Here is a 14,417-nt window from a genome sequence, read left to right as displayed (position 1 = left end):
AGCATGTTCATCTGAAGGCTTAATGAGGACTGGCAGGAGATTTTCGAGCTGAAAAAAGCTGGCTGCTGAACCGAATTCCCTTTTTTATGCTGAGCTGTGAAAACCATGCTCTGCATCCCTCATGGTAATGCAGACCTTGAAAGGGGATTTAGTGAAAACTGTTGACTTCTCCATGGAAGGGCTCGCTTGACGATCCAAAATGTCAACAGCATACAGCATATTGTTCCATACGCCAAATGCTTTGAAGGAGACCCCAGTCGCTTCAGTGTCACGCCCGAGATAATCAAAGCAGTATGTGGCTCATGCAAGAGGTATAGAGAACGCATTGCAGCTGAAGAAGAGCTGGTGGCAGCCAGGCAGCGACCACGGGATGCAGCCGAGGCAGGCTCAAGTGATGACGGCCAAAATGCGCTCCCGAAAGAGGTAGAGACTGCCCTGAAAATGCCCACGAATGCAGAGCTGTTCATCAGCCATGGTGCTAACTATCCAAGGACTTTCTTTGATGACTTTGAAAGTGGACAGTCATTGCTAGCCAGAAGCAAAGCCAGGCTAGGGCATTAGAAAATATGACAAAGAGAAAGGATCTAAGTAGTGATAAAATATCCGTCTTGCTTTGTGTATGTGTAAGTTATTGTTTTCTACATGGCAATGCTCACATGTCTCACCAGTAAAAAAAAAGCTTGCTGATAATTATTATTTTACACCAATGTATAGACCTTTTCCGCAAGGGCGCCGCCATCTTCCGGTCGCGGCATCGGGGGCGCCGTCTGTCGGCTTCGCGCCGACAGACGGTGCCCCCGATTATCTGGTATGCAACGGTGTGGGTATGGGCGAAACTTGGCTAGACTTGGCTGGGCACTTGATGGGACCCCACCGAGCTGGTTTGCAGGCCATCACCAGAACTTCCGGCAAACGTTTCCCGTCTCCAAGGGGACACCAGGCCAGGTGAGCTGAGCGCTCGCACATGTCGCCAAGTGCTAGTTGAATTTCTCGTCTCTTGCCGTGTTCCGAGTTTAATTTATCCCAAGAAACATTTTCGTTATGTTTTAGGTAGAGTTAACTGTTACGTTCAGTTCAGTCGACTGAACTTTCTTTCCTCCTTCGTTTTTCCTTCTGTGCTAACCGTCTGTGGCAGCGCCCCCCAAACACCTGCGACGCTGCCGAACGGAACGCGCCAAGAGCTGTTTGTTTGCCTGTTTTCTTCTCTTTTCTTTCTTTTTCTGCTTCAAGAATTAAAACAGATTGCAATGTGACTACAACTCGGCTGGTCGCTTTCTAGGCTGCCACCACATTAACCATCGTCATGTCGTCCAACGCGACTTCGGCGATGCTGAGCACTTCGACACAGACTATTGACATTGGAGGTGAGACATGCCGACTTGTTACTAATCGCTTATCATCTGTGTGAATTTTGATGAGCTGTATGATTGAATGAGGACTAGCTGCACACGGAATGTCGCCAGCGATCAAGCCTGGCTCGGGTGATGCGGCAATTAAAAATTGCAAGCAGTGCAGTCTGTCCATGCTCGTCAACTCATTCACTCATAAAATTGATAGTCAAACATTGAGTGCAATCTCTAAGATCACATGTGCTATTAAGCACACTCCCAGCTAAAGTCATTGAAATTCATGGGATTAAGTAACTCTTGAAGCCTGGTGAAAAAGATATGCAAAGGGCGTTCTTAGCTGAAGCGCACCGCCCGAAGTACGCAGAGAATATGTTTTATAACACTCTGCATGGGTGAGGAGCTGCGGACAATGGAAATGAAGCACATGGTCTGCTCGCAACATTAATTAGTCAATTGTGTTGTTTTTAGACCGCTGATGCAGCGGTATCCGGTACCCGCTGACGTGCTTCCGGCAGTGATACAGCGACACCACCGTGAACGCTCATAGGTTCTCATTTCTGCATCTTTCTACATATCTTTGACTTCATTTCAAGTTGAGTTTGGAAGTAATGTTTTAATAAAGCGCAATGCAAAAAACAAAGAAAAATGTCTCTTCCAATAGGTTTTTATTATACACGAACGTCTCGGAATTACCATCACGATGAACTCGCGCCAGCTTGTCTGCACCACGACTATTTTTTGCTGATGTGTGTTGCCCGTGTATCTTTCTCAGCTAACTCCGGTACCTTGTGTTTGTAGACAATTACCAGTACCCTCATCCGGAACGCACCGCAAAATGAGAAGATGATGTGAAAAAGTGGCCAGAGATTCGCTCGGGGAATATAGTTTCCCATTTACTGGGCACAAAAGCATGCAATCTAAGAGAGGTGAAGGCGTACAAAAGTTTAGATGCCTATAACTATGTGCTGAGTGGCTGGGTAGGGCAGCTCCTCATCCACAAAATTGACAGAGACCTGGTGCTCTTAAAAGCCTGTGTACAAGGTTCACAGTCAACAAAAAAACTGAACAACACATGGGTCTCTGCTAAAAAAGATGGTAAAGTTGTCACAGCAGGCTGCACCTGCATGGCTGGAGAGGCTAGGGTGCGTAGCAATGTTGGCACAGTGCTTTTTAAAGTTGATTTGGCGGCAACATTAGGCTTCACCGGGCATGCCTGCACGGATGAAGCTGCCAAGTGGAATGGGGGGACAAAGGAGAATGTTGCGCCCGCTGCCCTCTCCAACATTGATTTCAAGACGGAGAGAGGGGCGTCCACAAGCACAAGGAAACATGCTCCCAAGGCAAAAAAGTTTCATGCCTTCAGTGACGACCGGGGGCTACAAGAATTTTTGGCGACAGCTCCGTCCCAGGGTCTGTTCAGAACACTGGGCAAGTACACACTGTTAATGCAGTGACATGCCCATGTGTCTGCACCTGCTCAGTTTATTGTGGCTAGATCAACATTACAATTTTAATTTTAATATTCACCAATCAGAACTCAGGAAACAAAATGCAAGTTTGGACATGGTTCATGCATTGCATTAGATAGTTCACAGAAAATAATATTTTTTCTTGGAGAACAGAAATGCTTTAGATGTTTGATACGCGATTGTTCCGAAAAAGAAATGCTTTTGGCGTTTGATACATGATTGTTCCGATTTCAATAACAAGTATGTGATCTAAGAAGTATCGAAACTCGCTGCATAATAAGCTAAATCACCTTTATAACGAACGCCTCTACTACGAAAACGCCCATTTAACGAAGTAAAATAAAATCCCGGCCGATCACCTGAGCGCAACGAATTCCTGTTTAACAAAAAATGTCTAACGAAGCAATTGTACGGCCCCACAAAGCAAAAATGGCCGGTATTATGAATTTTCTAGGTGAAAAGTAATAGATTTCCCGTAAATTGTTGCTCTCAAGTGATGGGCCTTATGAATAGAAATACTGCGGCAGTGGCAACGGTGGAAACTTGCACCGTGCCACGCGTTCTCGCTTTCGAATTTAAATAATTTATTAGTGTGCAACCTTGTGTCTAGTTGGCGCTACGTGACTATGTTGCTTAGGGTGCCTTCATGCCACGGTCCTCTGCCAGGGTGGAGACCCAGGCCGCGCCACCTTTTCAACATGGGAGAGCAAATGAAACGCCATCGCTGGAAGGTACCACACCCCTCCAAAGTATGCGACGTAAGAGGTTCAAGTGGGTCGTATTCTATCGTCGATTGGAAATATGTTTGTAGATGTACGATTTCTACGACCGTCACTCTTACCTGACGGTTACAACAATGACAGAGCAATGCAGCCGACAACATATGACTCGCTATTGTTGCTGTGAGTAGGGTGCTGTCCGAAAGCACTTTTGCAAAATGCTCAAGTGCGTCCAAAGAAAGGTGCGTTTTGTCAGCCGCTCGCCACCGTATTATTGTGAAGCGCGAGTGAGGGCTGCAAGACAGATGCCACAGTAAGAAGCCCAGTTCTACTTTCTTGCCTACACTTATGCCTGTGCCACGCAGGAGCCAAAGCGGCGCACTATCGAAGGATACGATTGCGTGAGCTTGGACCTCAAGTTCTTCAGTAGCGGGGACAGTCGCGCTACAAAATGCAGAACAGCTAGAAGAGCACAAACATACAATGATAAAGCGAAAAATATTTGTCCGAGGCACACGGTTGAGTGTATCCATGGTTGGTCATTTTATCTAAGAAAAAGTACAGAGAAAGTAGACGTACCAATTTTGGCTGGAATATGCTAAAAGCATGCTGTCCTTCGGTAAGGAACGGTACTTGAACGTTCCGAAGAAGCACCGTCGGAGGGCATATCAATACTATTAAGTCCAGGGGAGCTGCCCGATGGCACTCTAGGGTCATCCTCATCTGCACCTTTTACTGAAAGGATACTGAAATTAAAATTTTTAATATACCACTCACGTTAAGAAATAAGCGAAACATGATCAACAAAATCTGCTAACGGTAATCGCACGTATGTATTTTGAACGAATGGCTATATTTTCCCTTCTAAGCGGCCAATTCTAGCAAGCGTTTGAAGAGCTGCCATTGGAGAATCTATGCGTCTTGGGAGACCCGGCACCCTAAGCACATTCGTGATGTCAGTTTTTAAAGCTGCTTGTTGGACGAGTTGGAGCTGAAGCTTTGAGAACATGGTAGCGTTTCAAGACACAGACGAGCAGGGAGAACAGGACAACACAAGTCTCCGGGTGTGCCCCAGGCAGTGAAGTTGAGCGTTGTATCTCGGTGAAAGTAAATGTGCTCCCCAAGATCAATAGCAAACCCGCGAGGTCCCGAGCGCATTGTGTTGTCCTGTTCTCCCCACTCGTCCGTGTCTAAAAGTACTACCATGTTCTCAAAGTTTCAGCACCAAATCGCGCAACAAGCAGCATTGATGAATTTCATTTGTAGTACATCGGCCCTTTTGTACATTCTTCATTGGATACCTGCTTCGTCGTCTCGCTCATTGCCAATCCCACCCTGCCCGGCTCACAGGCTTTTCTTCTGCATCCACTGCGGACATCTGCTGGATGAGGTTAAGTAGCTTTTGGAACTTCGACCTGTCAGACAAACAAGGTATAAGAATACTAAAGATTTTAAGACCTAAATGGCAAAAACAGACACCTCTGTTTTGTGTTCTTTTTATGTTGTCAACATTGTTCTTATCCCTCATCTCATCTGGCAACTGTGCTGTAAACGCTATTTTTTTTGTTGTTCATGAAAGGTAAAGGACACTTCGTTCATTGTCCGAATGAGGCAGTTGTTCCTCCCTTCGTGTCGCCAAACCACATCAATGGCGATGAGGATTAAGGAAGTTCTACGCCTTCCATCTCAACTGCGAACGGTAGATGGCTACCATGTTTAACTGATATCCATCACCAGCCCCCCTTCTTGCTATGCCAGGACCAGCCCGTGTGTCATGGTGGCAGTGGAAGCTCGCATTTCTCAACCTTTTGAAAGCCATCGGTGGCAATGACCTCACTTCGAAATGCAGAAAGGCTTTTTCGCTCAAGGCACTGGGTCTCGAGGAACAACGAGTATACTACAGCATGGCACCGGCAACCACGGTGCACGCCAGCAATGAAAAGACTCAAGAAGGAGCCACCAAGAAGGGCAACGGGGACGCTTTTGAGGAAGCACTCACGGTGCTTGACAAGCACTTCTCGACGGCAACAAACGAGCTGATGGAGCGATGTCGTTTTCGTCAGCGTCGACAAATACTAGGCGAGGCTTTTGAAACCTACGCCACCGCCCGACACAAACTCTCCTCAGATCGCAACTTTGGCAAAGCAGCTGGTAAGGCTGTGCATGACCAGCTGTTGGAGGAAGCAGCGTCGCATCAGATACAAGAGTGATTGCTCTTCGAAGGTGCAGTCTTACTGCTGCATTCTCAAACGCCAATCTACTTGACTTGAAGTTCGACTCCACTTGAGTGGAGTCAAAGCCGCCTGCATATACTCTGCGCCTGTCAGAAGCGCGCCTTGAGGTCGTTGTGTTTCCCCCTTTCCCTCACCCACCCCCTTCCTCTTCTATCGCCCGTGTCAGCCGTGCGACGGCGTCACACACGATGGGGATTGGCGTCGTTCGGCAGCGGCGTGTGTGGGGCTGCGTGTTGCGTCGGGTTCTTCCCGTCGGAAAGTTTCGTTCACGCCTCTGAAAACTTGTTTTCTCTTCCTGTCCGCTCTCCGCTGTGCTGCTTTTCGTGTTGGCCAAGAGTTAATATCTGATGCCCGTTTTACGTCTCTTCAGAGATAAGCCAAAACCCTCCTATTCCGTCGGTTCCGCTCCGTTGTGAGTGCTCCCACGCGTTGATCGCAGCTTTGTCGTAGCACGGCGTCAGTCACGTCAAGCGCAGGACGTGTTTTTCCCTTGCAGTGCCCTAGCGGTGGTATAGTGATTGCGTGTAACCGCCGATTGCGCAGGTTCAGGCAGTGCGCTCGCACCGAAATTGACATGTGCACGGGCATGTTTAAAACATTGAGCTCACACTTGAAGCTTCTGCTACTCTCGCATCTAAACTGAAACGGGGTTCGTACAAACAACAAGGAAGTCTGCTTGTGTACGGATAATTGCAACAAATTATTAGTACACTATTTTTCCTCCACTTCGTTGACGCACACTTATGAGCCCTTTTAGGGTGCAAAACATCTGGTACTTCACGCACGTCGTTGTAATGTATTAAAACGTACAAACTTCCCGGTAACCCGCATTTTATCCTTTCAAAGCAACATGGCATACTGCTGTATGCCCCATTGCTGCTCTGACTCCAAAAAGAAGCTCAAGGGGTGTCATTCCACGAAATTCCAGCAGACTTGGAGTTGAGAGAGGCGTGGATCAGTCATCCTGTGAGAGCCGTGAAGAGCAGCTACTTCGAAGTGTTTTGCCCGATCAAACATACTACTTGAGCCAATAAAAATAAACATTGCATTTTGAATTATGAACTATTGGACTCAAATATACATGGTATGTCTCCTCAGACGCATGCAGTAATTGAGGTATAAATAGAGCATTTTAAAATATTCCAACTGTCGATTCATACACTTCTGTCCTCTATAATAAGTATTAAAAAAAGATCAAAAAGGGAATGCCAAAAGGCACATGTGTTTTATACTTACTTTAATCAATTCACTTACAGACGTCTGTATGCGTGGTTCAAAGAACCACTACGTCACGCGCACTGCTAAAACTTTGTGATCTTGGTGCGCGAAAATTCCGAAAATAACCTGTCATGTAGTTTTTCTCAACAAGTGTTAAAAGTGCTATGGTAAGGGCTGCACGCTTTCACTTTTTAACTTCAAATTCGATTAATTGACGGCACCCAAAGATAGCGGCACGCTTCAACTTTATTCTGTTCAGGTTTATTTTTGCGGTTGTAAAAACGCAGAGCTTACACAAGAGCCTTGCTCAGAAGTAAACGGAAAGAACCCGGCTAGAAAGGATGCTGCGCTAAATTACCCAAGCTTCTAAGTGCATACGGGGACTGTAGGTACGCATACGCAGCACATGCGGCTTCAGCAGCAGTAATTGTTTTAAAGAAAAGGTCTAGATGAAATAGAATGTTGTCCGCACATTTGTTGGCACCTTATTTTTTTTCTTTACTTCGAATCTTTCCTATACGCAAGGCGAGCGCATGCAGATCGTGTAGCTACACTCGCCATATGCCCGAGGGAGCTAAAACCCGTTTTCTAAACATCTTGGCATGGCTTGCAAGCGCTTCTAATAGCGTTGCGTCTTTTGCATCGTCTGCTACGGCAGCAACATTGGTGGCGCCCCCACAATCGGGCACGGCGGTGGCGGGCGACTTTTTCGACGGCACCCACTACTGTCCTCCCCTCCGTCTGCCAGGCACAGAGTATACAGGCAGCTTTGGTGGAGTATGGCGTATCCACTCAAGAAGCCATTGGTATTCACTAGAAAAGCTGTAAACGTTTTGCAAACCTGAGGTTCAAAGACCAAACCAAAGGGTTAGAAAAGTTTGCAAACTTTCGAAACGTGAAACCTATTACATAGAACATTCGTCGATTTTCTAACTTTCGATTTTTTGGTGCTGAGAAATTCTATAGCTTTTTTAACTTCCGATTTTTCATGCTAGTTAATTCTACATTTTCAAACTTACTGCAGTTAGAAATTCCTCAATTTTCAAACTTTCGAACTTGATAAGAGTTCAAAAGTTCAGCGAAAATCGAAATTCTGAACAAAAGTTTGACAAAGTTTGAACCAAGCTCACCCCAATAAGTTCCAGGCAACAAATATAGCTCACACAACATGTCAATGTGTGAAGTGGAGTTGAAATTGCTCTAGGAGTTTTACCCTTAGCTGACCGTGCTACAAAAAACACACTTATAAAGCGCTGAATGATCGCTTTGGGGTTTGCCTTGTACCTTAAGCCTTTTTCTTTCGACTTCCGCACGGAGCCTCCCCCGCGCACAACTCCGCGGGTTTCCCCGAGGTAACCTGTAGGGCAACAGATCCCTGATCTGCAAACTTCAAGCTCAACCGAGGCGCTTCGCCTGGAGCGTCCTTCGTAGCACTTGTTGTTTTTGACCGCAAGAGCGACGCTGATGCGCTACAGTGAACGCTGAAACGGCGCTTACTTCATTATCATTAGGAACCGGCTGCATTTTAGAGTGGCCAATATCTCGATTCATCGAAGAAGAAAAGTTCCAGGCAGCGGCAATATGGCTAGCCCCATAACAACCGGTCGTGACATGATCAGCAGTATTAGGCCATGTGGTTCTCTAATTTAGTCTGGTTGTGTTCTCCTCAGCCTTGACTTGTGTCGGGTGCTGTGTCTGTGTTCAGTGTCTTCTCCATTCCACAAGTAACCCCGCCGAAAATAAACGCCTAGAGAAACTAAACATTTGCGGGAAGCCGGATGCCTTTATGTGAATGCGTTGTACCGCAATATCTTATACCAGCATATCTTATACCAGCATTGCACTTAGGCAACGTTTGATCACTCTGCTACTAGCTTGCAAATAACTAGGAAGTATGTTCATCTGATCGCCTCAAGGCTTTCAATGAACCTTCCAACCAGTTCAATGCTTGTTTCATAAGTTACCACAATAATGGGTAATAGAAATACTGGGACCGTCGGTACCACAGCACCGAGAAGCAAGGAGTATATTCATGGCGTAAGGGCAACGTTTTCAGTAAAATTTGTAGCACATCTCGTTCTTTTTTTTTTAATTAATTTATGAAAATTTAGTTTGAAACTGCGGAATTAGATTTCCATTCATGAAATTTAGACTTGGAACTTAAAATCGCAACTTTTAAACTTTTCAATCTTGTACCTCAAAGAAATTCAAAATATTCTATTTTTCCAAATTGAATCTCGAATAAATTTTAAGTATGCGAAAAAATTCAAAATACTCCATTCTTCTAACTTGAATCTTGAATAAATTCAAAGCATTTTAATTTTTCGAACTATCTAAAAAAAATGTGATATCTTCGTCTTTTAGAAACCTTAACATTTTCGAATAATCCACATTCAAACTTTAGCGGGGTTCTAAAGTTGCAAACTTTTCAAATTCGAACCTCGAGAGGTTCATACATTCTGAAACCTTTCGAACTCGAAATTCAGGAGGTTCGCGGCTGATGTGTCGGCAGCACAAGACTCTCATCATCGCCACCGACCAGCAGAAGCTCCTGATACTGAGCGCGTGCAGGGTGCGCGCTCGCTCTTGTTCTTGTTCTGGATTTCCTACCGAACTGTCATCTGGCCCTTTGGGCTTTTGCTTTTATTAAATACTCCGACAGCCGGCGACGGCTGCTCGGACATCACAGCAGCATCCCTAGTATTCACAGACGCGAACCAATGCTCACTTCACAGAGTGGCTACTCGAGATATCTCCCTCCATTCTAAAGTCCTCAAAAAAAAAGTCTGGAAATGGGATTATAACAATATACCTACCGCATGAACTGTAACACATCCAAAATCTCAAGGTCACTTTTTACGCGGACGATATTACCTTATGGAGCCCCAAACCGGACTCCCTGGCCAAGCTCCAAGATGCACCCCAGGAAGCTGCAAACATCATTACCAAACATGTGCACACCATGGGCCTCAGATGTGCGCCCCAGAAGACAGAACTACTCCTCATAAAGAGAGGAAACTCTCAAGCTCGGACAGTCCAACAAGTCTACCTCACTAAAGAAGGACAAAAGATATACCCAACAGACAAGCCAGTCCGACTCCTGGGCCTCCACATACAAGCCAGCAACAGATGAACTCATCAAATCCACCTGCTCAAGCAACAATTGGACCAACTAGGCCATATGATTCAAAAAGTGACCACTGGAGATAGGGGAATGAGGAAAGCAGACACTCTTCGCCTGGTGCAAGCCTTCGCCATATCCCGCATAATCTATGTGGCTCCCTACATGAATCTCCTCAAATGGAACAAGCCCCATTGAAAACTATCATCTGAAAAGTCACCAAAACAGCCCTACATCTTCCAGCCTCGTCATCCAGGCAGAGACTCATGGAGATGGGCACCCAGAACATGCTCACAGAATTGGTTGAGGCCCACCGTGTCAACCAACTATTCAGACTCGGCAAAACACTTCCAGGAAGGGCCATCTTCTCCCAACTCAATCTCACCCCCATCCATGTCGAAAAAGAGTCCGGGAAATCACCACCCACTTGGAGGTCCCTTATCGACGTCTGCCTACTTCTCAAGAACATGCGCCCCACAAAGCACAAGGGAAGGCGAGAACCATGTGCCAAAGTGCTCAACAAGGTGCTTCAAAACAAAACCCCTAAGGCCTCCCATCCCAGCACCGTCACGGGAGCACGCCGCAATGGCAGGATTGGATTGGATCAGATTGCGACGACTGATTAACAGATAGGGAGAATTCTATTCATTCTATTCTAATAGTTCTTTTAAATGTCTGAAATGGCAGTGTATACACTTATTTATTCAACTTAAATTACAAAATAAAGAGATAATTGTGCCTGAACACTACTGCACATATTCCTTGTTTTGTACATTAAAGGATCAGGCACACTTCAATGGTGACGGCTGGCAACAGGACAGATTTGTTTATGTTTATATCTGTACAATCAAGGCGCGCGATTGCACACAAACGAGAAGCCATGGTTAGCCACGCAAACCATGGATCTTCGTTTGTCTTCCTGAGCACAGTTCAGCTGATGTAGCTGCTCCGCAAAAGAAGAGCAGAGCGCGCAAGGAGGGCCAGGCGGCCGAGGAGTGTGTGGATGCGGAAGATACGCCAGCATCACAAGTCCCGCCACTCGGGAACGCTGATTCCTATGCTGCGAGAATCAGATACGTGGTATTGCTCCGAGTAAGTAGTGTCTTGAGCTTTGGTGAACGAACCTTATCGTCATATAGTACTTGCAGCTACATGAGGATGTTGCCGTCAACCTTCGATCAACTCCTGACCTTGGTTGAAAGCTCAATCCAAAGGCAAGACACAAACTGGAGAGAGTGCATTCCCGCAAAAACTCGGCTGGAAATCACGCAAATATATTTTCAGGCAAGAAGAAAAAAAAAAAGCACCAAGGAGCATGCGGGGAGTGCAGTTCAAAGTACACAACAAAAGTAAGGCGGCAACAAAGGCTTGTAAAACAATACATTCATTTGATATGTTTGCTCTAAAACATAGCAGCTGCAGATTACAGTACATGCTCCTTGATGATTGGGCCGTTTAGTAATGTTGTCTTGGTCCCCATGTGTTGTTTGTTGGTCTTAATCCCGATTCGTAGTAATCTGACCGATTTTATACCAACTCTTCACAAAATAGTATCTTTGAAAAATTCATGAGGTTGGAGAACCACAGATTTTGCTGTCGCTGTCCAGAACTCATCTTGCGCTGTCCGTTATTTTTTTAACAACTCTTCGCAGTACAGTGTCATTGAAAAATACAGAAGAAACATGAGATTTTAGACAAGCTAATTTTATTGTGGCTGTCTGGAACACGCACTGTTTGTCATCATGTCATAGGAAAGGCGGCATGACTAGTCGCCAGATATAGTGCAACACTTATGACATTAAAGCTACAGTCTTAGTATTTCTGGATCATCCCTAGCATATCTCTGTGTTCTGAGGCCATGTCGCTTCTTAGATCCTTACGATGAAAACAAACAAATAGCAAAACAAACTGCACAAAGGAGACGGAGCAGCAGTAGCAGTGCTGTTATCAGGCCGCAAAACCAAAGAACAAGTCGGATTTGTGGCTGGGCTTTCTGGTTCTTAAACAGCGGTGTGAGTTACATTCATGATTAATGACCATGTATGTGAAACTATGCACATGCTTTCTGCCTCAACACCCGCACAATCTGTGACACTACACACGAATAAAGGGCTTGCTCACTATTCAGTTAGCTAGTTGCAGTAACTAATACATGGTTGGCCTATCGCAGATAATATATGGTTGGCCTATCGCAGATTTCCCCCCAGCGGTGATAGCCAGCGGAGCCTGTCCTTTGCATTTAATGTGGCAAGATCGACCATATCCGAAATAATCTCCAAGACGGCCCAGGCAATTTGGGAGAACCTAAAGGACGGGTACGTGAAATGCCCAAGAACACCCGAAGAATGGAACGACATTGCCAGGGGCTTCCTACAATGCTGGAATATATCAAATTGCATTGGTAAGTGGTACAATCATGTCTCATTACTATGGATGCTTTCGTTTCCCCAAAAAATCGCCCATAACGTGAGTCATCCATAATAATGAATCAAGGTCAAAAACAAATATTAAGTACCATGTTCAAAGCGCCAAATCTTACACAGGGACAAACACAAAGGAGACGAAAACAAGACATCTTGTTTTCGTCCTTTTCCTTGTCCCTGTGTAAGTTCCGGCGCTTTGAACGTCATAATGAACCAACTATACTTCGTTTCAGCCTCGGTCCGAGCGCGGCCGATGTTATGAGCTGAAGGGCCAATCAAACAGCGAAAGAGGCACAACGTCATAGCGTGCTCTCTGCAGTTGATAGGACCAGCGTGCTCTCTGTGCGTGCTCCTTCGGCTAGTTCTATCAAGCGCAGAGCGCGCGCCATGACGTTGCGCTCTTTACGCTGTTTGATTGGCTCTTTTGCTCGTAACATCTGCCGCGCTCGGGCGGAAGCTGAAACGAAGTATAGGCCAGTTTCGCTATTCTCAATATTAAGTAGCAAGTGCAGCGGACAAGCGTAGCTCTGTCCCCTCACGCTTCATAATAGTGTTTTCTCTTCAACTGACCAGTGAAGCGCACGGCCTTGCCTTTTATGCCCACGAATGTGATTGATCCCAGATCTCATCCCGGAAGGGGGCGACATACCTTTCAGCTGTGAAGTCCTCGAGAACGTCAGGCAGCGATTGAAATCAAATTCTGCTTCCGTGAGCTGAGATTCAGAGCTCTCAGGACCCCAAGAAACGAAACGAGCAAAGATGACGTTGGACGACTTGAATGGGAAAATGTCGACAATCAACTTCAAGTACTGAAGGACCTGACGAGCTCCAGCGATATTTGAAAGCAGACTTTTCAAATGTCAGTGAGAGCAAACTTCTGCCCTTTTGGAAGCGCCATCAGAGTAAGTTTCCAAGACTATCTCTACTCGCCAAGCAGCTACTTTGTGTGCCCGCCATGAGTGTTTCCAGTGAGAGGAACTTCAGTGCTGCTGGCTATCTCATCCAGAAAAGGAGAACCCGTCTAAAGCCAGATACAGTAAATAATCTTCTATTTTTGCACGAGAACCTCTAAGAACACTCGCTCTACTCTGTGTTAATATGGACCCGAGTCTTGGAAAATATTTGGTGACTGTTTCATAGGAGTACATTTTTATCTTAAAGCCCCGTTTTGTTTGAAAGTATATGAGTACCAATCTCGCCGACCCTTCCACTGCTGACTGGTTGACAGCATTCCTGTATTGTTATTTAGTTTGTTGCGTTAAAAGTGTCTAATTTTCCACGTCAACAGAGTTTCACAATGTATTTTAGATGGCTTCACGTGTGCTTATTTGTCTCAGTAACTGCATGACTTGGTATACATTTAAGTGGACTTCTTGTACTCATATTCATTCAATATTACACTTCGTCCATGAAAAGGATAGTTTTTTCCTAATATAATTTATCTGAATTCAAAGGGCACGTCAAGGAGTGTTTTTCATGTGTGTTTTTGTGTGCTTATATTTTACTGTAAACATTTATTGCCTATTGAGTTGTAATGTAAATATATGTGTGACAATAAAGAATGATGCTGACTTTCAAGTACACTGTAATAAATATGCGCAGTAGTGGCAGGCTAGCCTGCCATTCTACGTAAACTCAGCTTGATACTGGCGAAAATGAAATGGGCCTGAGCGGGCCCGTCTAACTTAAAGTGTCGGGCCAGGCCGGGCCGGGTGTCGGAAATCGACAGCAAGCCGGCCCGGGCCAAAGTAACAGCGGGCTGAGCCGGGCCGGGCTCTTAAACATCGGCCCGTGCAGACCTCTAGTGTGTAGCCATGTTGGTGTAGTGCTTTTTAAAGTTGATTTGGCGGCAACTTTAGGCTACACCGGGCATGCCTGCACTGA

General features: G+C 45.6%; 1 long non-coding RNA gene across 2 annotated transcripts; it reads left to right on the top strand.

Annotated features, from left to right (window-relative positions):
- The first annotated feature begins 10,996 nt into the window (after window positions 1-10,996).
- Window positions 10,997-14,070, top strand: LOC121836414. Of its 2 annotated transcripts, none has more exons than XR_006077920.1 (3): window positions 10,997-11,202; window positions 12,306-12,511; window positions 13,190-14,070. It is a non-coding gene; the product is annotated as an uncharacterized LOC121836414 (long non-coding RNA). The 2 variants fall into 2 exon arrangements; XR_006077921.1 differs by having other exon boundaries at window positions 13,156-14,070.
- The last annotated feature ends 347 nt before the right edge of the window (window positions 14,071-14,417 follow it).

Source organism: Ixodes scapularis, unplaced genomic scaffold, assembly GCF_016920785.2.
Source record: "Ixodes scapularis isolate PalLabHiFi unplaced genomic scaffold, ASM1692078v2 PGA_scaffold2__306_contigs__length_199485367, whole genome shotgun sequence".
Classification (NCBI taxonomy): domain Eukaryota; kingdom Metazoa; phylum Arthropoda; class Arachnida; order Ixodida; family Ixodidae; genus Ixodes; species Ixodes scapularis.
Note: the sequence above shows the minus strand (reverse complement) of the source record. Positions and strands in the feature narration are given on the sequence as shown.